This window comes from Schistocerca piceifrons, chromosome 5 (assembly GCF_021461385.2).
Source record: "Schistocerca piceifrons isolate TAMUIC-IGC-003096 chromosome 5, iqSchPice1.1, whole genome shotgun sequence".
Classification (NCBI taxonomy): domain Eukaryota; kingdom Metazoa; phylum Arthropoda; class Insecta; order Orthoptera; family Acrididae; genus Schistocerca; species Schistocerca piceifrons.
Genome location: NC_060142.1, coordinates 65,758,736 through 65,774,760, shown reverse-complemented (window position 1 = coordinate 65,774,760; position 16,025 = coordinate 65,758,736).

Here is a 16,025-nt window from a genome sequence, read left to right as displayed (position 1 = left end):
CGTGCGACTGGGACGTGAACCGCTGCGCCGCTGAAGGCTGACTGGAGTGCACGAATAGCAGCCAGACAAAAACTTCCATATTTCATCGTCCATGTGTCACATCCTGCACTCGTTTGTTGTCTATACTCCCGTCCAGGAAGGACAATTTCATTGAGAGTCTAGGGCTGGTATGGGCGAATAATTACGACACAACTGTGCCTCTATTATTGAGAAGTTAGACGCCGTGTTGGTTCAAATGGTTCTGAGCACTATGGGACTTAACTTCTGAGGTCTTCAGTGCCCTAGAACTTATAACTACTTAAACCTAACTAACCACAGGACATCACACACACATCCATGCCCGAGGCAGGATTCGAACCTGCGACCGTAACCGGCGCGGTTCCAGACTGAAGCGCCTAGAACCGCTCGGCCACATCGGCCGACCGCTGTGTTGTTGTTGACATGCATGCACGTATCTCTCGCTGCAGTGCCTGTTCTTTCGGATATGCATCCGTGTCCGAAAAAACATTGAATCATACTTCTTAATAACAAATTCATTGCTATTTCGTATTTATCCGGCACTACTGGGCAAATGACTTTCAGTTAAAATGTCTTCCCTGTACGGGAATATACATAATGAATGTACGAGTGTAGTGTAGACACATGGTTGGCGATCTGTGGAAGTTTGGGTCTGGTGGTGATTCGTGCCCGGATAGGCGAACGATTAAGGCTACTTCTCGGGTTAAACGGGAAATTAGGTTTCGAGTCCCAATCCAGCAGAAAGTTTCACAGTTGTCATTCCGATACACACCCAATGGACGTTGATAATCGCAACTAGGAAAACGTTTCCTGTATGCCTTGGCGGCTGCAGTCGCTGCAGTGTCTCTCGCGTCGGGTACTTCTTAACAAGACAGGCACCGCTGTTTCGCAACTTAATCTGCTGCGAGGAACGACATGAGAGAGAGGAGTACAGAAGAAGAGGCAGAAGGTTGTCTTCAGCGTCGATTGACAAAGTTAATCCAACAACGGGTTATATTTCCCTTGGTCTGAGGTGAAAAGGCAAGCTTACAAGGGGACCCCGCGTACCCATCGTCACCGATTCGTTCCAAATTTATGGTATACGTAGGGTTTCACCAGAAATGTGAGTCACAAGAGTGGGAGGTCCAGATGACCAAGCGTTTCGAAAAAACTGCACTTTTGGGGCGGATCGGAAGAGTCGTGAGCCATTTACATTAGCGTAATTTTCAGATAGCAGATGGCGCAGTAGAAAGAGTAGAGAATGATATTACAGTGACGGTGTTAGTCTTATGAAGATGCACTGAAGCGACCACATCAGATGAATCCGCAATTGCGATTAATAACTACCATCAGCTGTACCGGCACTGCAATACCGTATTTATCTGACGATACCGGCCATGCGACTTTGAAATGCAACGTCTGTCCTGTACGGGAATACACATTGTGGTTGACGACATATGGAAGTTTGGGTCTGGCAGTGATTCGTGCTCGGATAGCCGAATGGATTTCGGCTTTCGGCCGTGATACCGTGCGGACGGACTCGGCGCTCCGGGCAGAGCTCCGCAGGCGTTATTTGTTTACCCGCTAGCGCGCGGTTGCGTCGTTGTATTGCCTTATAGTACCGGTACCGACCCGCCATTGCATTCTAATATCGACAACCTACAATCAGACTAACGTTCAACGCATCGCACACGAGACCGAAGGCTCATGAAATTGAACGGTTTCTTCGAGACATCATGCACATAGAACCGCAAGAACTGATAGGCATTCATTTGTCTATTGTATCTAGCACAGTGTACCTCAAACTGATTGACGAAGCGGCCTGCGACAGACTCCTCCAACGATCTGCAAACGGCTTTCGCTTCTGTCACGCAGACGGTAATGTGGTTGCAGTTGACCATGCTGGTCTGGGGATGCGCATCTTTGAACTGCCGTTCGAAGTTCCTGCCAACCTTGTCGTTGATGCGCTGCGGCCGCACTGTTCTGAGCCACACCGAGGAGAAACTGAATACATTCGAAAAGTATCCTTTCCTTAAAGGGGTACGGCAAGTGCGCATGGAACTTAAGAAGCACGTTCCATCATATGTTTTCGCTGGCGGCTGCCAACCGAGGACCTGCTCGGCCTGCAGCCAGGAGGGCCAAGTTAGAACTGAGTGTCTGCAGCGCCGCCTCGTTTAGGTGCCCCGCAATGAACTTCCTCAACAATCCACGATGGCCTCTCTCCCGCAAACGTATATGGAGGCGGCACGACATGATGTGATGGATGATCAAAACCTGCTACCTCCTCAAGCCGCTGCGAGCTCCGTTGGACAATCAGCGCCGCTGCCGACGACGACGACACCACAGCCAAACGGTGCAGAGGTTCGCGCAGCCTCTGCCCACCGCGGCATCGCGGGCACCCAGCCGTTGTCACTGTCGGGATCGGACACAGAGATTCCCGATGACCGATACCGTGTCGAGCCCCGCCCTCCAGTGGATGTCGAATCTCTTACCCGAAAGCAAAAATCACCCAAGCGACGCAAGAAGAGGCGATTGTCAGCTGAAGAACAGGACAGGGATGTGAAGCCGGCGGAAGACATCGACTTCGTTGACTCGCCCACAATTGCAACGGTCTCCAGTGGCATCATTCACCAGAAGGAGCCTGACGATAAGGAACACTCTGCTACATCTGGTGGACCTGAAAACGAGGCGCATCGGGTCGATTCCCAAAATGTGTGGGCTCCCGTGAAAGTGGCCAGCCACCACTGACCTCCCAGTCCTCTCTTGGCGATTGAGCAGACGGCTTGGTGGCCGATGATGCACAGCACACAACGATACCTCCTCCAGAGCCATGGCTGACATTGAGCTGGGAGGGCTCTGCCAGTCAGGGGATCATACGGCTCAGTAATGCACATCATGTGGTTGGATAGCTGTGTGGCGTGCGAGCTCACCGTGGGCTTGCACCAGTACACTGCGAACGCCACTTGATATGCCTCAGTCATACCGTGTGCGAAAAGTCAATGTCAATGGTGCCACTCCACTGTCAAGACCCGCATGTTACACGACATGATCAGAGCGGCAGACTTGGACATTGCCCTGCTCCAGGAGGTCCGTCCCGAGCTGCGTTTAGACTTATGTGGCTACACCATCTACAGCCTACCCACTGGCGATGGCGCAGGAGGAACGGCCATCCATCTCCAAGATGGCATGGAAGTGACGGAGGTGACATACTTGCCGAACGGGCGAGGCATCGCTCTCACACTTGGCTCGTTAACGTCTACGCTCGCTCCAGTATTTCGCACCGCGTTGACAGGCATCTATTCGGAGGAGGTAGCCTCACTTTTGCAAGGAAATATGGATCATTATATAGCGGGCGACGATTTTAACAGTGTTCTGCGGCTCGAGGATCAGTTACCGCATTATGTCCCATGCCCGGCTCTACAAGCACTGGTACGTGACCTCGCGCTCCAGGACACATGGCTGTTACATCATGGGAACCAGCGCGGATATACGCACTTTACCGGCCACTCTGCCAGTCGTCTGGACCGGATCTACGTCTCGCGTGCCCTCCACACAGCAACCCGTGATGCAGAACTCTGGCCGACAGCCTTCACGGATCATCTCACGTATATCTGCACTATCACCTTACCCCGACAACTCACAAGACGCAGCAGAGGCCCGTCGACGCTGAACGTCACCCTCCTTCGCGAGGAAGCGTGTCGGCAAAAGGTTACTGACACGTGGCGTCGCTGTTTCAGACGCCTGCACATGTATGCTTAAACGTTGTTGTGGTGGCTGGGATGTGTCAAACCTTCACTCCGCAAGACCCTGACGGCCTACGGACGTGACAGATCGAACGCGCTGAGAACAAGATCGGAATTTTACTGTACAGTGTTACGTGAGCTGGTGACGCAACCGCCGTCTCCCGAACGTCAGATGTCCGTACAACGCATCAAAGACCGTCTACTTCGCATCAGGGCAGAGCAGCTAGAAGGTGTCCACGTCCGTGCGCGAGTGCAAGACTGCATCCCCAACGAAATGGCATCAGTCTTATCACATTGTGGGCGAGAGGCGTCACCGCATACGTCAGCTCACTACGGCGATAAGCGCAGAGGAGGGCGGCCGCACAGTGACGCAAACGGACATAGTGCACACGTTCGCCCGGCACTATGGGACCTTGTGTATGGAAGATCCGCGAAACGTACGTGATTATGACGAGCTGTTGTACGATTTTCCCGCCCCTTGGGACGTGGTACACGATGATTGATGTTGTCCATTACATCCGATGAGCTGACATTGACCTTGGCACGTGGAGCACCAAACAAATCGCCTTGGCCGGACGGCTTACCCCAGGAATTTTACCGCACTTTTTATGACCTTATGGGCGACAAGTGGCTCCAAATTTCAATCTCCTCACGACATTCACAGACGGCATCTTGTTCCCAGTACGGAAACTGAATGGTGGTTGTAGGTGGCAGGACTTTCTTCCACTCATACTCCTCAACAACTCGGGAAAGCCATCCACACCGATCACACATGTTTAGGTGGTGTCAGCAACATTCATACAGCGTTAGGAGCATACCGCAATTGCTTTGACGGCGGCGTGCAAAATACGAGGCGCCCTTGTTGCGTCGATTTTGACCAAGCATTCCACCGCGTCGACCACGGCTTCCTACGCGCAGTTTTGGAACACATGGGCCTCTATCCAGAGTTTGAACAGGTGGTCCTTCAACTGGTCCATGGAGAGCGCTCCCCGGTTACCAGTATGGTCACATTGTTGTTGGACGGTCAGTGCGACAAGAGTGCCCCTTGTCGGGTATGTTATTTGCGGCAGTGCTTGAACTAGGTCTACGTCAGCAATTAACAGGCATTTCCATGCGGGACGTGACCTTTTGTTGTGGTGCATTCGCCGATGATGTGGTGTTGCTGGCCATATCAGAGGATGAAATGCATATGGCGCTTCAGTGGCTACGCCAGTACGGGGCGGTCGCTGGGAGCGTCATCAACTTGAAGAAGATATCGGCGGGGGGCGTTCCCACGCAATGGCGGTGCCCTTTGACAAGGTGCCCGTACTCAAACGTTTAGAAGTGCACGGCGGCGGCTACATACCGCCGTCTCCTACACCAGACACGTGCTCTGATACGAGACAGCAATTTGCGTCGCATGTATATGTTCCTCAGAACACATTATCTCAACACCTATCTTGTGTCCACACTGAACTATTTTGCGCATGTCCTTCCCTCACCGGTTACGATTGCCGACAGATTTCAAGCAGCATATGGACATTTCGTGAGCGCCGGCCTTATTTTTGAAGTCCGACACGCCACCCGGACACTGCCGCAGCGGGCGGGCGGTATCGGCTTAAAAATGGTTCAGGAGAAGAGTGATTTCAGGTGTGCCGCAGGGGAGTGTCGTAGGACCGTTGCTATTCACAATATACATAAATGACCTTGAGGATGACATCGGAAGTTCACTGAGGCTTTTTGCAGATGATTCTGTGGTGTGTCGAGAGGTTGTAACAATGGAAAATTGTACTGAAATGCAGGAGGATCTGCAGCGAATTGACGCATGGTGTAGGGAATGGCAATTGAGTCCCAATGTAAACAAGTGTAATGTGCTGCGAATACATAGAAAGATAGATCCCTTATCATTCAGCTACAAAATAGCAGGTCAGCAACTGGAAGCAGTTAATTCCATAAATTATCTGAGAGTACGCATTAGGAGTGATTTAAAATGGCCGGCCGCGGTGGTCTAGCGGCTCTAGGCGCTCAGTCCGGAACCGCGCGACTGCTACGGTCGCAGGTTCGAATCCTGCCCCGGGCATGGATGTGTGTGATGTCCTTAGGTTAGTTAGGTTTAAGTAGTTCTAAGTTCTAGGTGACTGATGACTACCGATGTTAAGTCCCATAGGGCTCAGAGCCATTTGAACCATTTGATTTAAAATGGAATGATCATATAAAGTTGATCGTCGGTAAAGCAGATGCCAGACTGAGATTCATTGGGAGAATCCTAAGGAAATGCAATCCGAAAACAAAGGAAGTAGGTTGCAGTACGCTTGTTCGCCCACTGCTTGACTACTGCTCAGTAGTGTGGGATCCCACCAGATAGGGTTGATAGAAGAGATGGAGAAGATTCAACGGAGAGCAGCGCGCTTCGTTACAGGATCATTTAGTAATCTCGAAAGCGTTACAGAGATGATACATAAACTCCAGTGGAAGACTCTGCAGGAGAGACGCTCAGTAGCTCGGTACGGGCTTTTGTTAAAGTTTCGAGAACATACCTTCACCGAAGAGTCCAGCAGTATATTGCTCCCTCCTACGTACATCTCGCGAAGAGACCATGAGGATAAAATCAGAGAGATTAGAGCCCACACAGAAGCATACCGACAATCCTTCTTTCCACGAACAATACGAGACTGGAATAGATGGGACAACCGATAGAGGTACACGAGGTACCCTCCGCCACACACCGTCAGGTGGCTTGCGGAGTATGGATGTAGATATATGTAGATGTAGAGCTACAGAGCAGTCTTCCTCTGTTAAACAGCTTTGGAAAAAGACATTTAGTATTTCGGCCTTTAGTGTGTCATCCTCTGTTTCAGTACCATTTTGGTCACAGAGTGTCTGGACATTTTGTTTTGATCCTCCTACCGCTTTGACGAAAGACCAAAATTTCTTAGGATCTTCTGCCAAGTCAGTCTTGCAATGTCCACAAAAACAAGATCAACAACAACAACAAAGAGATGTGTGTGAGCGGCCACGGCTCCTTCGAAGTTGCGACGGCAGTCCGCCTGTGCGCTCTGCCTGCAACCAGTGGGTACCCCGGCGCGCGGTGCTGGCGCGTACACAGACGGGTCACAGAGCGGCATTGGCCGGCCACTTACGGGTAACCGCACTGCACCGCTGCCAAAGCTGTTTAGCGGCGCACAGCGGCGGCCGCGTCTGTGGCGGCGAAGCTGGGCCCCACTTACGCCGTGACGCGGCCATACACAGACGCACACACAACACGTGCGCAGTCAAACAGAGGGAATGCGCGATGAAAAGAGCCGCGCCGGCCCTCGCGGTCGCTGAATCTTTGATGGCGGCGGCGCGCGTGCGCAGATGCCTTCCCCGCCTGTCGTGACGCGCCACGCTGACACGTGATACCTCGGCGCCGCGACTGCACGGAATAGGGGGAGTCCCCGCCGCCGTACTCCGCAGATACTGTCGCCGCCGTCTGTTTTATTCATAAACTTTTCTCTCCTGCAGACAGCGGAGCGGGCGTGTTTGATGGAGGAGCACACAGACTGCGTGTTCTGTTTTCGGCGAGCGCCGCGAAGAGATTGTGCTTTTGTCTCCAACAGAGGAACTAATACGGCAGCGCGTCACACCACGTACCGGCGCGCACCATATTCTGCGCAAGGCTCCGCGACCGTACAACGCTATAGTCATTTATTACTAACAGTTAGTGTAAGGGTTTTCCTGCCCGTATTGTCGTAGTAGTAGTTGCTACTCTTCAAGTCGTCATCACAAAAAGATGTCCGTCAAGCTTCACTACTGCCCATTAAAATTGCTACACCAAGAAGAAATGCAGATCATAAACGGGTATTCATTGGACAAATATATTATACTAGAACTGACAAGTGATTACATTTTCACGCATTTTGGGTACATAGATCCTGAGAAATCAGTACCCAGAACAACCACCTCTGGCCGTAATAACGGCTTTGATACACCTGAGCATTGAGTCAATTAGAGTTTGGATGGTGTGTACAGGTACAGCTGCCCATGCAGCTTCAACACGATAGCATAGTTCGTCAAGAGTAGTGACTGGCGTATTGTGACGAGCCAGTTGCTCGGCCACCACTGACCAGACGTTTTCAATTGGTGAGAGATCTGGACAACGTACTGGTCAGGGCAGCAGTCGAACATTTTCTGTATCCAGAAAAGCCCGTACAGGACCTGCAACATGCGGTCGTGCATTATCCTGCTGGAATGTACGGTTTCGCAGGGATCGAATGAAGGGTAGAGCCACGGGTCATAACGCATCTGAAATGTAACGTCCACTGTTCAAAGTGCCGTCAATGCGAACGAAAGGTGACCGAGACGTGTAACCAATGACCCCATACCATCATGCCGGGTGATACGCCAGTATGGCGATGACGAATACACGATTCCAATGTGCGTTCACCGCGATGTCGCCAAACACGGATGAGACCATCATCATGCTGTAAAAAGAACCTGGATTCATCCGAAAAAATGACGTTTTGTCATTCGTGCACCCAGGTTCGTCGTTAGGTACACCATCGCAGGCGCTCCTGTCTGTGATGCAGCATCAAGGGTAACCGCAGCCATGGTCTCCGAGCTGGTAGTCCATGCTGCTGCAAACGTCGTCGAACTGTTCGTACAGATGGTTGTTGTCTTGCAAACGTCCCCATCTGTTGACCCAGGGATCGAGACGTGGCTTCATGATCCTTTACAGCCATGCGGATAAGATGTCTGTCATCTCGACTGCTAGTGATACGAGGCCGTTGGGATCCAACACGGCGTTCCGTATTACCCTCCTGAACCCACCATTCCATATTCTGCTAACAGTCATTGGATCTCGAGCGACGCGAGCAGCAACGTCGCGATACGATAAACCGCAATCGCGATAGGCTACAATCCGACCTTTATCAAAGTCGGAAACGTGATGGTACGCATTTCTCCTTCTTAGACGAGGCATCACAACAACGTTTCATCAGTCAACGCCGGTCAACTGCTCTTTGTGTTTGAGAAACTTTCCTCATGCAGCGCGTTGTAGGTGTCGCCACCGGCGCCAACCTTGTGTGAATGCTTGAAGAGCTAATTATTTGCATATGACAGCATCTTCTTCCTGTCGGTTAAATTTTGCGTCTGTAACACGTCATCTTCGTGGTGTAGCAATTTTAATGGCCAGTAGTGTATTTACAGCATTGCCAGGTGGTGCTTCTTTAAAATGTTATTTTTAACCTAGAATAAGGCGGAGTAATTTCAAACGAAAATTCTCCAAAGTCGTCTGGGAAAAATATAAAATAAAATAAAAATAAAATCAAATGTCACAACAAATTTTAAGTTACACATTTTTTGGTTCAATCTGAGGCAAAAGCCAGACGTACTAAAACAATAGACTGAAGTAAATGCATGAACATCCCAGAAGTTTGTAGATTCAAGTAATACATATTTTATCGCAGAAACATAAAAGCTCCCAGCGATAAAAGAAAACGCTAATTTGTCGAAAATGGCGTGGGAAGATGCTGTCTGTGTGAGAATACAGCTTAGTTCTTACAAGTAAGAACAGCAAATAATCCACTGTTAATAATCCCAGTTTATTAGGAATAAACAGCGCAGTTACCGGTTCCGAACTGACAGGATCATCTTCAGGTGGCTCTGCAAATTTAAAATTACTTGACTCCGTACATGTGATGCTTCCTGATTGTGGCGGAGGTTCCCTGGTGTGGTGTCGGTCGACACCAAGAACCGGCGAAACGGAAAGCTGGTATTTTAATCTGCATGCCACTGACACTGAGTTTTAATAATGTTAACAACTTGCCCAAATAAGGAGTGAATAAGTTTGTGTCACTTACATCGTTAACTCCTGGGTCTTTTTTATTGCATTGCTGTTGTCGAAGAAACCCACATTTCGCTGAATATCAGGCAAGACTGAACAATTTCCTGGGCTTGCAACACACAGATAGTATAGAACACCACTCACATGCACACACTCCTAAGTACTGGGTGATCAAAGAGTCTGTATAAATTTGAAAACTGAATAAATCACGGAATAATGTACATAGAGAGGTACAAATTGACATACATGCCTGGAATGACATGGGGTTTTATTAGAACAAAAAAAAGTACAAAAACTCAAAAAATGTCCCACAGATGGCGCTTCATCTGATCAGAATAGCAATAATTAGCATAACAAAGTAAGACAAAGCAAAGATAATGTTCTTTAGAGGAAATGCTCAATATGTCCACCATAATTCCTCAACAATAGCTCTAGTCGACGAATGATGTTGTGAACAGCACTGTAAAGCATGTCCGGAGTTATTGTGAGGCACTGGCGTCGGATGTTGTCTTTCAGCATCCCTAGAGATGTCGGTCGATCACGATACACTTCAGGTAACTCCAAAGCCAATAATCGCATCTGATTCTCTCTCTCCCTGCAGCTCCTTTTATACACGATTGTCATGCGCAGTCACTGACGTTTTGCTGTCCAGCTCCATCTGTCGGACATTTTGTGAACTTTGTTTTTTCTTTTTTTGGTTCTAATAAAACCCTATGTCATTCCAACCATGTGTGTCAATTTTTACCTCTCCATCTACATTATTCCGTGGTTTATTAAGTTTTCAAATTTATACTGACTTTTTGATCACCCGGTATTTCGGCCACACTGACGATTATACACAAAGATGGCGATCTGTAAAGAGAATGCTGTGTCTGTCAGAGAAGTTACAATATGTACGTGGCTAACACGACAGAATATGCGCATTGTAAGGGTGTTACTGTAAAAACATCGCAGTGTATGGGTGTTTACTGTAAAAACAATATACACTCAATGAGCGTAAATTGTAGTTAATCCGAACAAATACATAATCCCAATTAATCATAAAAATATTGTACAGATAGATAATTTGTTCAGTTTTGGGACAGACAAATATACGAGAAACGTATATAGACAGATGTTATGGAGGTAGATATTGTGACAGTTTTCTAGCGCCATGATAATGATTACACATCGCGTAATAGATAAGAGATGGGATACAATTTTACGTACGTAGTGGCTCAAATGGTTCTAAGGACTGTAGGAGTTAACATCTGAGAGGTCATCAGTCCCCTAGACTTAGAACTACGTAAACCTAATTAACCTAAGGACATCACACACATCCATACCCGAGGCAGGATTCGAACCTGCGACCGTAGCAGCCGCGTGGTTCCGGACGGAAGCGGCTAAAACCGCTCGGTCACAACGACCGGCTTACGTAGGTAGTTCTCATGGCTGTACGTACTATGTTAACTTATGCGACAGATTGTTGAAGGTCGAAGTTAATTTAACTATTGCATCAATTACTGATGAACAAAACCGCTCTGAGGGTTCTGTAGAAACTTAATCCGTACTTCCATACTAATACTACAATCACGAAAGTAACTCTGATGTGATTTATGCGTAAACCGCTGCATCTGTTGTCATGAAATTTGGTGTGAAGATAGCTTGGAAACTGAGGAAGAACATAGGCTACTTCAGAAAGTGTGTAGTACAAGATATTTATTGATTTGAAGACTATAGCGCGGATTGTGGAGCAATAATTACTCTTTGGGAAAGCTCGTTGCTCTGTGACTTTTGCGCTTTTCGTATTTGTGAATATACTTTTATTGTTTGTTATGTTCTGTGTAATAAGATTCAACGTAATGAAGGCAAAATTTACACAGATCTCCACGTGTTCAGTCCATACTTCTATACTAATACCAGTCACCAGATCTCGCATTTTACCCGCTGAGCGACGTGTGTCACTTACAGCTTCTGACGCGATTGAACACTCACAACATCCACGGCTTTTGATTGCTGTACGATCGAGAGTCGCCATGCCTGTACCTATGGAACGTGGAGGGTTTTAGTGAAGCTTTGTTTAATTACGATCTGCGAGCGCAGCCGCGGATGAAAGGCAGAAACACCGAGAACAGCTGCCGTTATTGTGTGTAGAAATGATATAAAACTTGCGCCGCAAGGATCTACAAATTATTTGTCTTGTTTCTTTTCAGTTTAACACCGTTAAATAATTTTAGGAAGTCCACATTTTATTTTAGTACCGTCACCAACACTCAGTAAAACTACTAATATATATCGTCAGCTCGTGGTCTTGCGATTAGTGTTGCTAATCCTCGATAACTGGGTCCTGAGTTCGATTCCCAGGTGCGTTGGATTTTCTCCACTCATGACTGGGTGTCTGGAACGAATATGATAAGGAACAACCACGGAGAAAACATAGCGAAACCTTTGCAAATTCCTGAAAATACTGAAGCAAAAAGCATACGGTGATATGGTACTCTAATAGAATAGGAGAAGATAGCTATATAAATACCATTATGTTTGCTACTACACAATTAATTCACAATAGTCAGATCAATATGGAAATGGTATTACATTGCCCAGACCTGATAGAAAAGGGCAACAATTTTAATATTGCTCTTAGAAAGACTGTTATGGCTTTTAAAAGAAAATGCTCTTCTACGTTCCAAAACATTGTTACCTGGTCATGGTTTAGAATAAGTTTCTCATTCTTACTTCTTATGTTGTACGTTACGAGCTTGAAAGTGACGTACAGAATAAATAAAATAAGCGAGAAATAATGTGTGGTACAATATACGCTATGCAATAAAGTTCGGAAATAAACAAAGATAAAATTTTGTAAAGTAGTGGCTGGACGTCTTTTGACGCAAGGCTCAGAGTCGTTGACTGTACGAAAGTAAAACACAAAGCGTGTAATGATTTTGGTAGCGATGGTGCGTGTAACACTTTGATCATAATTTCATTATTCCTTAAAACGATCTTATACGCAGATTATCTATCAGTAGGGGTGACCCCCGATTATGTTTGAACTTTATCGTTAATTAAGAAGAAAATTTGCACAATTAACATAACATCAAGAAACTCTCTTAAAAGTTGTTGGCCAGAGCAGGGAATTATCCCAACGCTGGTGGTTCGCGCTATGGAAGGCAATGAGTGTCGCTAGCAGGTTCCTGTTCATTCACTCAGTGAAAGATCGGTTAGGATAATAAGTGGATAATACCTACATCGAAACAGAACTGACCGAATGATGCCGATGTGAAGTTCGTAGCATTATTCTCAACCAACATCGTACAGTCGCCAAACGTGCCACATATTGACTGGAAACATTTGATGGTAATTCTAGAAGTAGTATCTCGTGTTGGGGTTAACCATCAAAAACATGTAATGCATCCACATAATACGAGAATGTACCGGTTTCTCTCTCGCGAACGTGGAAAAGACCCCACACAATCAACATACATTCTCTCCATTGGCTGATTAACTACATCAGATGACAAAAATCCCTGACAAGTGTTAATCTGTAGCACATGTCTTGCAACTGAGAACAATTTCCTCATTTTCTTTTGTCCATGCCATATCTTATACAGTGTCCCTTGATCTTCGTTCTGGTCTTAAAGCCCCCAGGATAGCTAACTGTGGGGGTTTTATGACAATATTTAAAGACCATAGGTACCAGATATTTAGGTAAAACTACGTGGTCACCATCACTACCCCATGTGATATAACACTGGACGCTGCCTTTAAGAAAATATGGCTCAACTCCTTCCCCCCCCCCCTTTTTTTCCCTCCTTCAGGTGGGCCAGTATCATTAAAAGAAAGCAGACGACCACTCAGAACAGGACAAAACAAACCATCTAACATCTCCAGTTCCTTAGGTTGACAAATCTCATCTGGGATGTGATCTTCCCCTTATAACATCCTACTTAACCCGTCGGCCACAAGATTGCCACTGTCTCGAATCTGCTTAACATCGGAACTGAAAGGAATAGAATCTAATTACCCATTTGGTACGTTTTGTCCAAGCCAAATCCCAGCTAAGGGCTATGTTATCTGATTCTAGTGCAAATGAGCGATGTTCCAAATAGATCATGAAATTTCCAATATCGAATAGAACAGCCAAGGCCTTTAAGCACAGAGTACTTCGATTCAAGGAACGAGAGACCCTAGGCGATAGGACGCCTTACGCCATTATTCTCCTGTAAAATCATGCCCACAACCCCAGCCATCAACTCGTCTGTTGGAACGATGAAGTACTTATTGAACTCAGGCATTGCCAGGACTGACGCACTGGCCAATGCAGTTTTCAGACTTTGGAATGCCTCTTCTTTAAAAGCTGCCTATTCCGACTTCCTCTCTTTTTCTTGAGGTTATTTAGTGGTACCACCAGCTAGGCAAAATTACAAATAAATATTCTGAAAAAATTGGTCATGCCTACAAATCATTATACTACTCTCGTATTCTTTGGGGTTAGCAACGACTGGATAGCATTGGTATGGCTCTGATCTTCCCGGCACCCCTAGCAGCAACTAAGTGCACTGAGAAAGAAATTTCGGGTTGCACGTACTTCACCTTCGATGGCGTTACAATGAAACCAGCCTTGCAAAGATGCCCTAGTACATCCCTAACATGTGTTTCCTTTCCTTTCTTAGTGCGTTTCTTTTCCTCTTGTTTTGCCTCTGCATAAGTGGATTTGGAACTGCGTGAGGCCTGTGTCTTTTAGCCGTTCTCCTTGTTCGCTGCCGGCCGCGGTGGTCTAGCGGTTCTAGGCGCTCAGTCTGGAGCCGCGCGACTGCTACGGTCGCAGGTTCGAATCCTGCCTCGGGCATGGATGTGTGTGATGTCCTTAGGTTAGTTAGGTTTAAATAGTTCTAAGTTCTAGGGGACTGATGACCATAGATGTTAAGTCCCATAGTGCTCAGAGCCATTTGAACCATTTTGAACCCTGTTCGCTGTCCGTCTTCGTCCCTTCACCGCATGTGTTCATGTTTCTATGCGTTTGGGCGCTGATGACCACGCTGTTTAGCGCCCGAAAACCTCAAACCACACACACACACACCAAATGTTCACCTAAACTTTCGCTGAAAATTACCATGTCATCCAGGTAGTGATAAACACTATAAAACTTAAGATGAGAAGAAACCTTCTCTAAAATCGTTGATAGTACTGCAGTCGCTCTCAACAGCCCAGACAGCACCCTTTTGTATTCATACCACTTGGTGGTAAAGGCCGTTACAGGTTTTTTATTCCTCAGCTAGAGGAAACAGAAAATAAGTGTGATTCACATCAAAAGTGGAAAAAAATTTTGCTTTCTGAAGTAATCTAAAACATCGGTACTGACTGAAGGACTACACTAGGTAGTCCACCACAGGTTGCACGCCTTGTTGCGCATTGGATATGTGGTGTCACCGCCAGACACCACACTTGCTAGGTGGTAGCCTTTACATCGGCCGCGGTCCGCTAGTATACGTCGGACCCGCGTGTCGCCACTGTCGGTGATTGCAGACCGAGCGCCACCACACGGCAGGTCTAGAGAGACGTCCTGGCACTCGCCCAAGTTGTACATCTGACTTTGCTAGCGATGCTACACTGACAAATACGCTCTCATTTGCCGAGACGATAGTTAGCATAGCCTTCAGCTACGTCATTTGCTACGACCTAGCAAGGCGCCATTACCAGTTTATATTTAGATGGAAATTATGTACAGTCAAGAGAGATGTTCACCAATTGTGGATTAAAGTTAAGTATTCTACCAGTTACCTCCTGTTTTGCTAGTCTTATTTCTCTGACCTGTTCCAGACCTCACGCCAGTCTGCGTGTAATTAAACGCGTGCATTTCGGCCTCCTCTAGCACACGGTGTTGGCTCTTCTGCCAACACAGCAGGATACCGCAAAAATGGGAGAAGAACAGAGCGACTAGATGGCTGAATAATTCCCTGCCCAACCATTTCGTTTATGGTGACTTTCAGCTGCTTTATGCAAGATGGCGTGTACTTACTGGGATATTGCCTGTAAGTTCTATCTCTTATTCTTCGCCATTCACTCCCTCACCCCACCACCCCTCCCCTAACCCCACCCCAAGCGATTGGAGAAGACATCAGCATAGTGATTATACAGTTAGCGCAATCCGACAGTTTGCTCGGGAAGTAAATGACTAAACTCACAAAATTGCTTGTTAAGTGCACTTGCCGTACGCACTCTGGTTAGCACGCCTTCCGACTGATTTTATCAAATCTCAAAGAAAATGTCCCTCTCCTCCAGTCCGGAATCAGGCCCACCGTATGGATAAAATCAACCCGTAGAGTGTCAGGAGCCGATGCATTGCGAGCCACCTTCATCTTAATAACCCAAGTGAAGTTTTTAATGCACACCTTAATGAAAATCTCCCCAAAACTTGCATTTTGGCAGAATTAATAACTCTACAGGGTTCTGTTTCCCCAGAAAGATCACAAACCTTACATATAGCAGGGTGGGCTAAATACCAT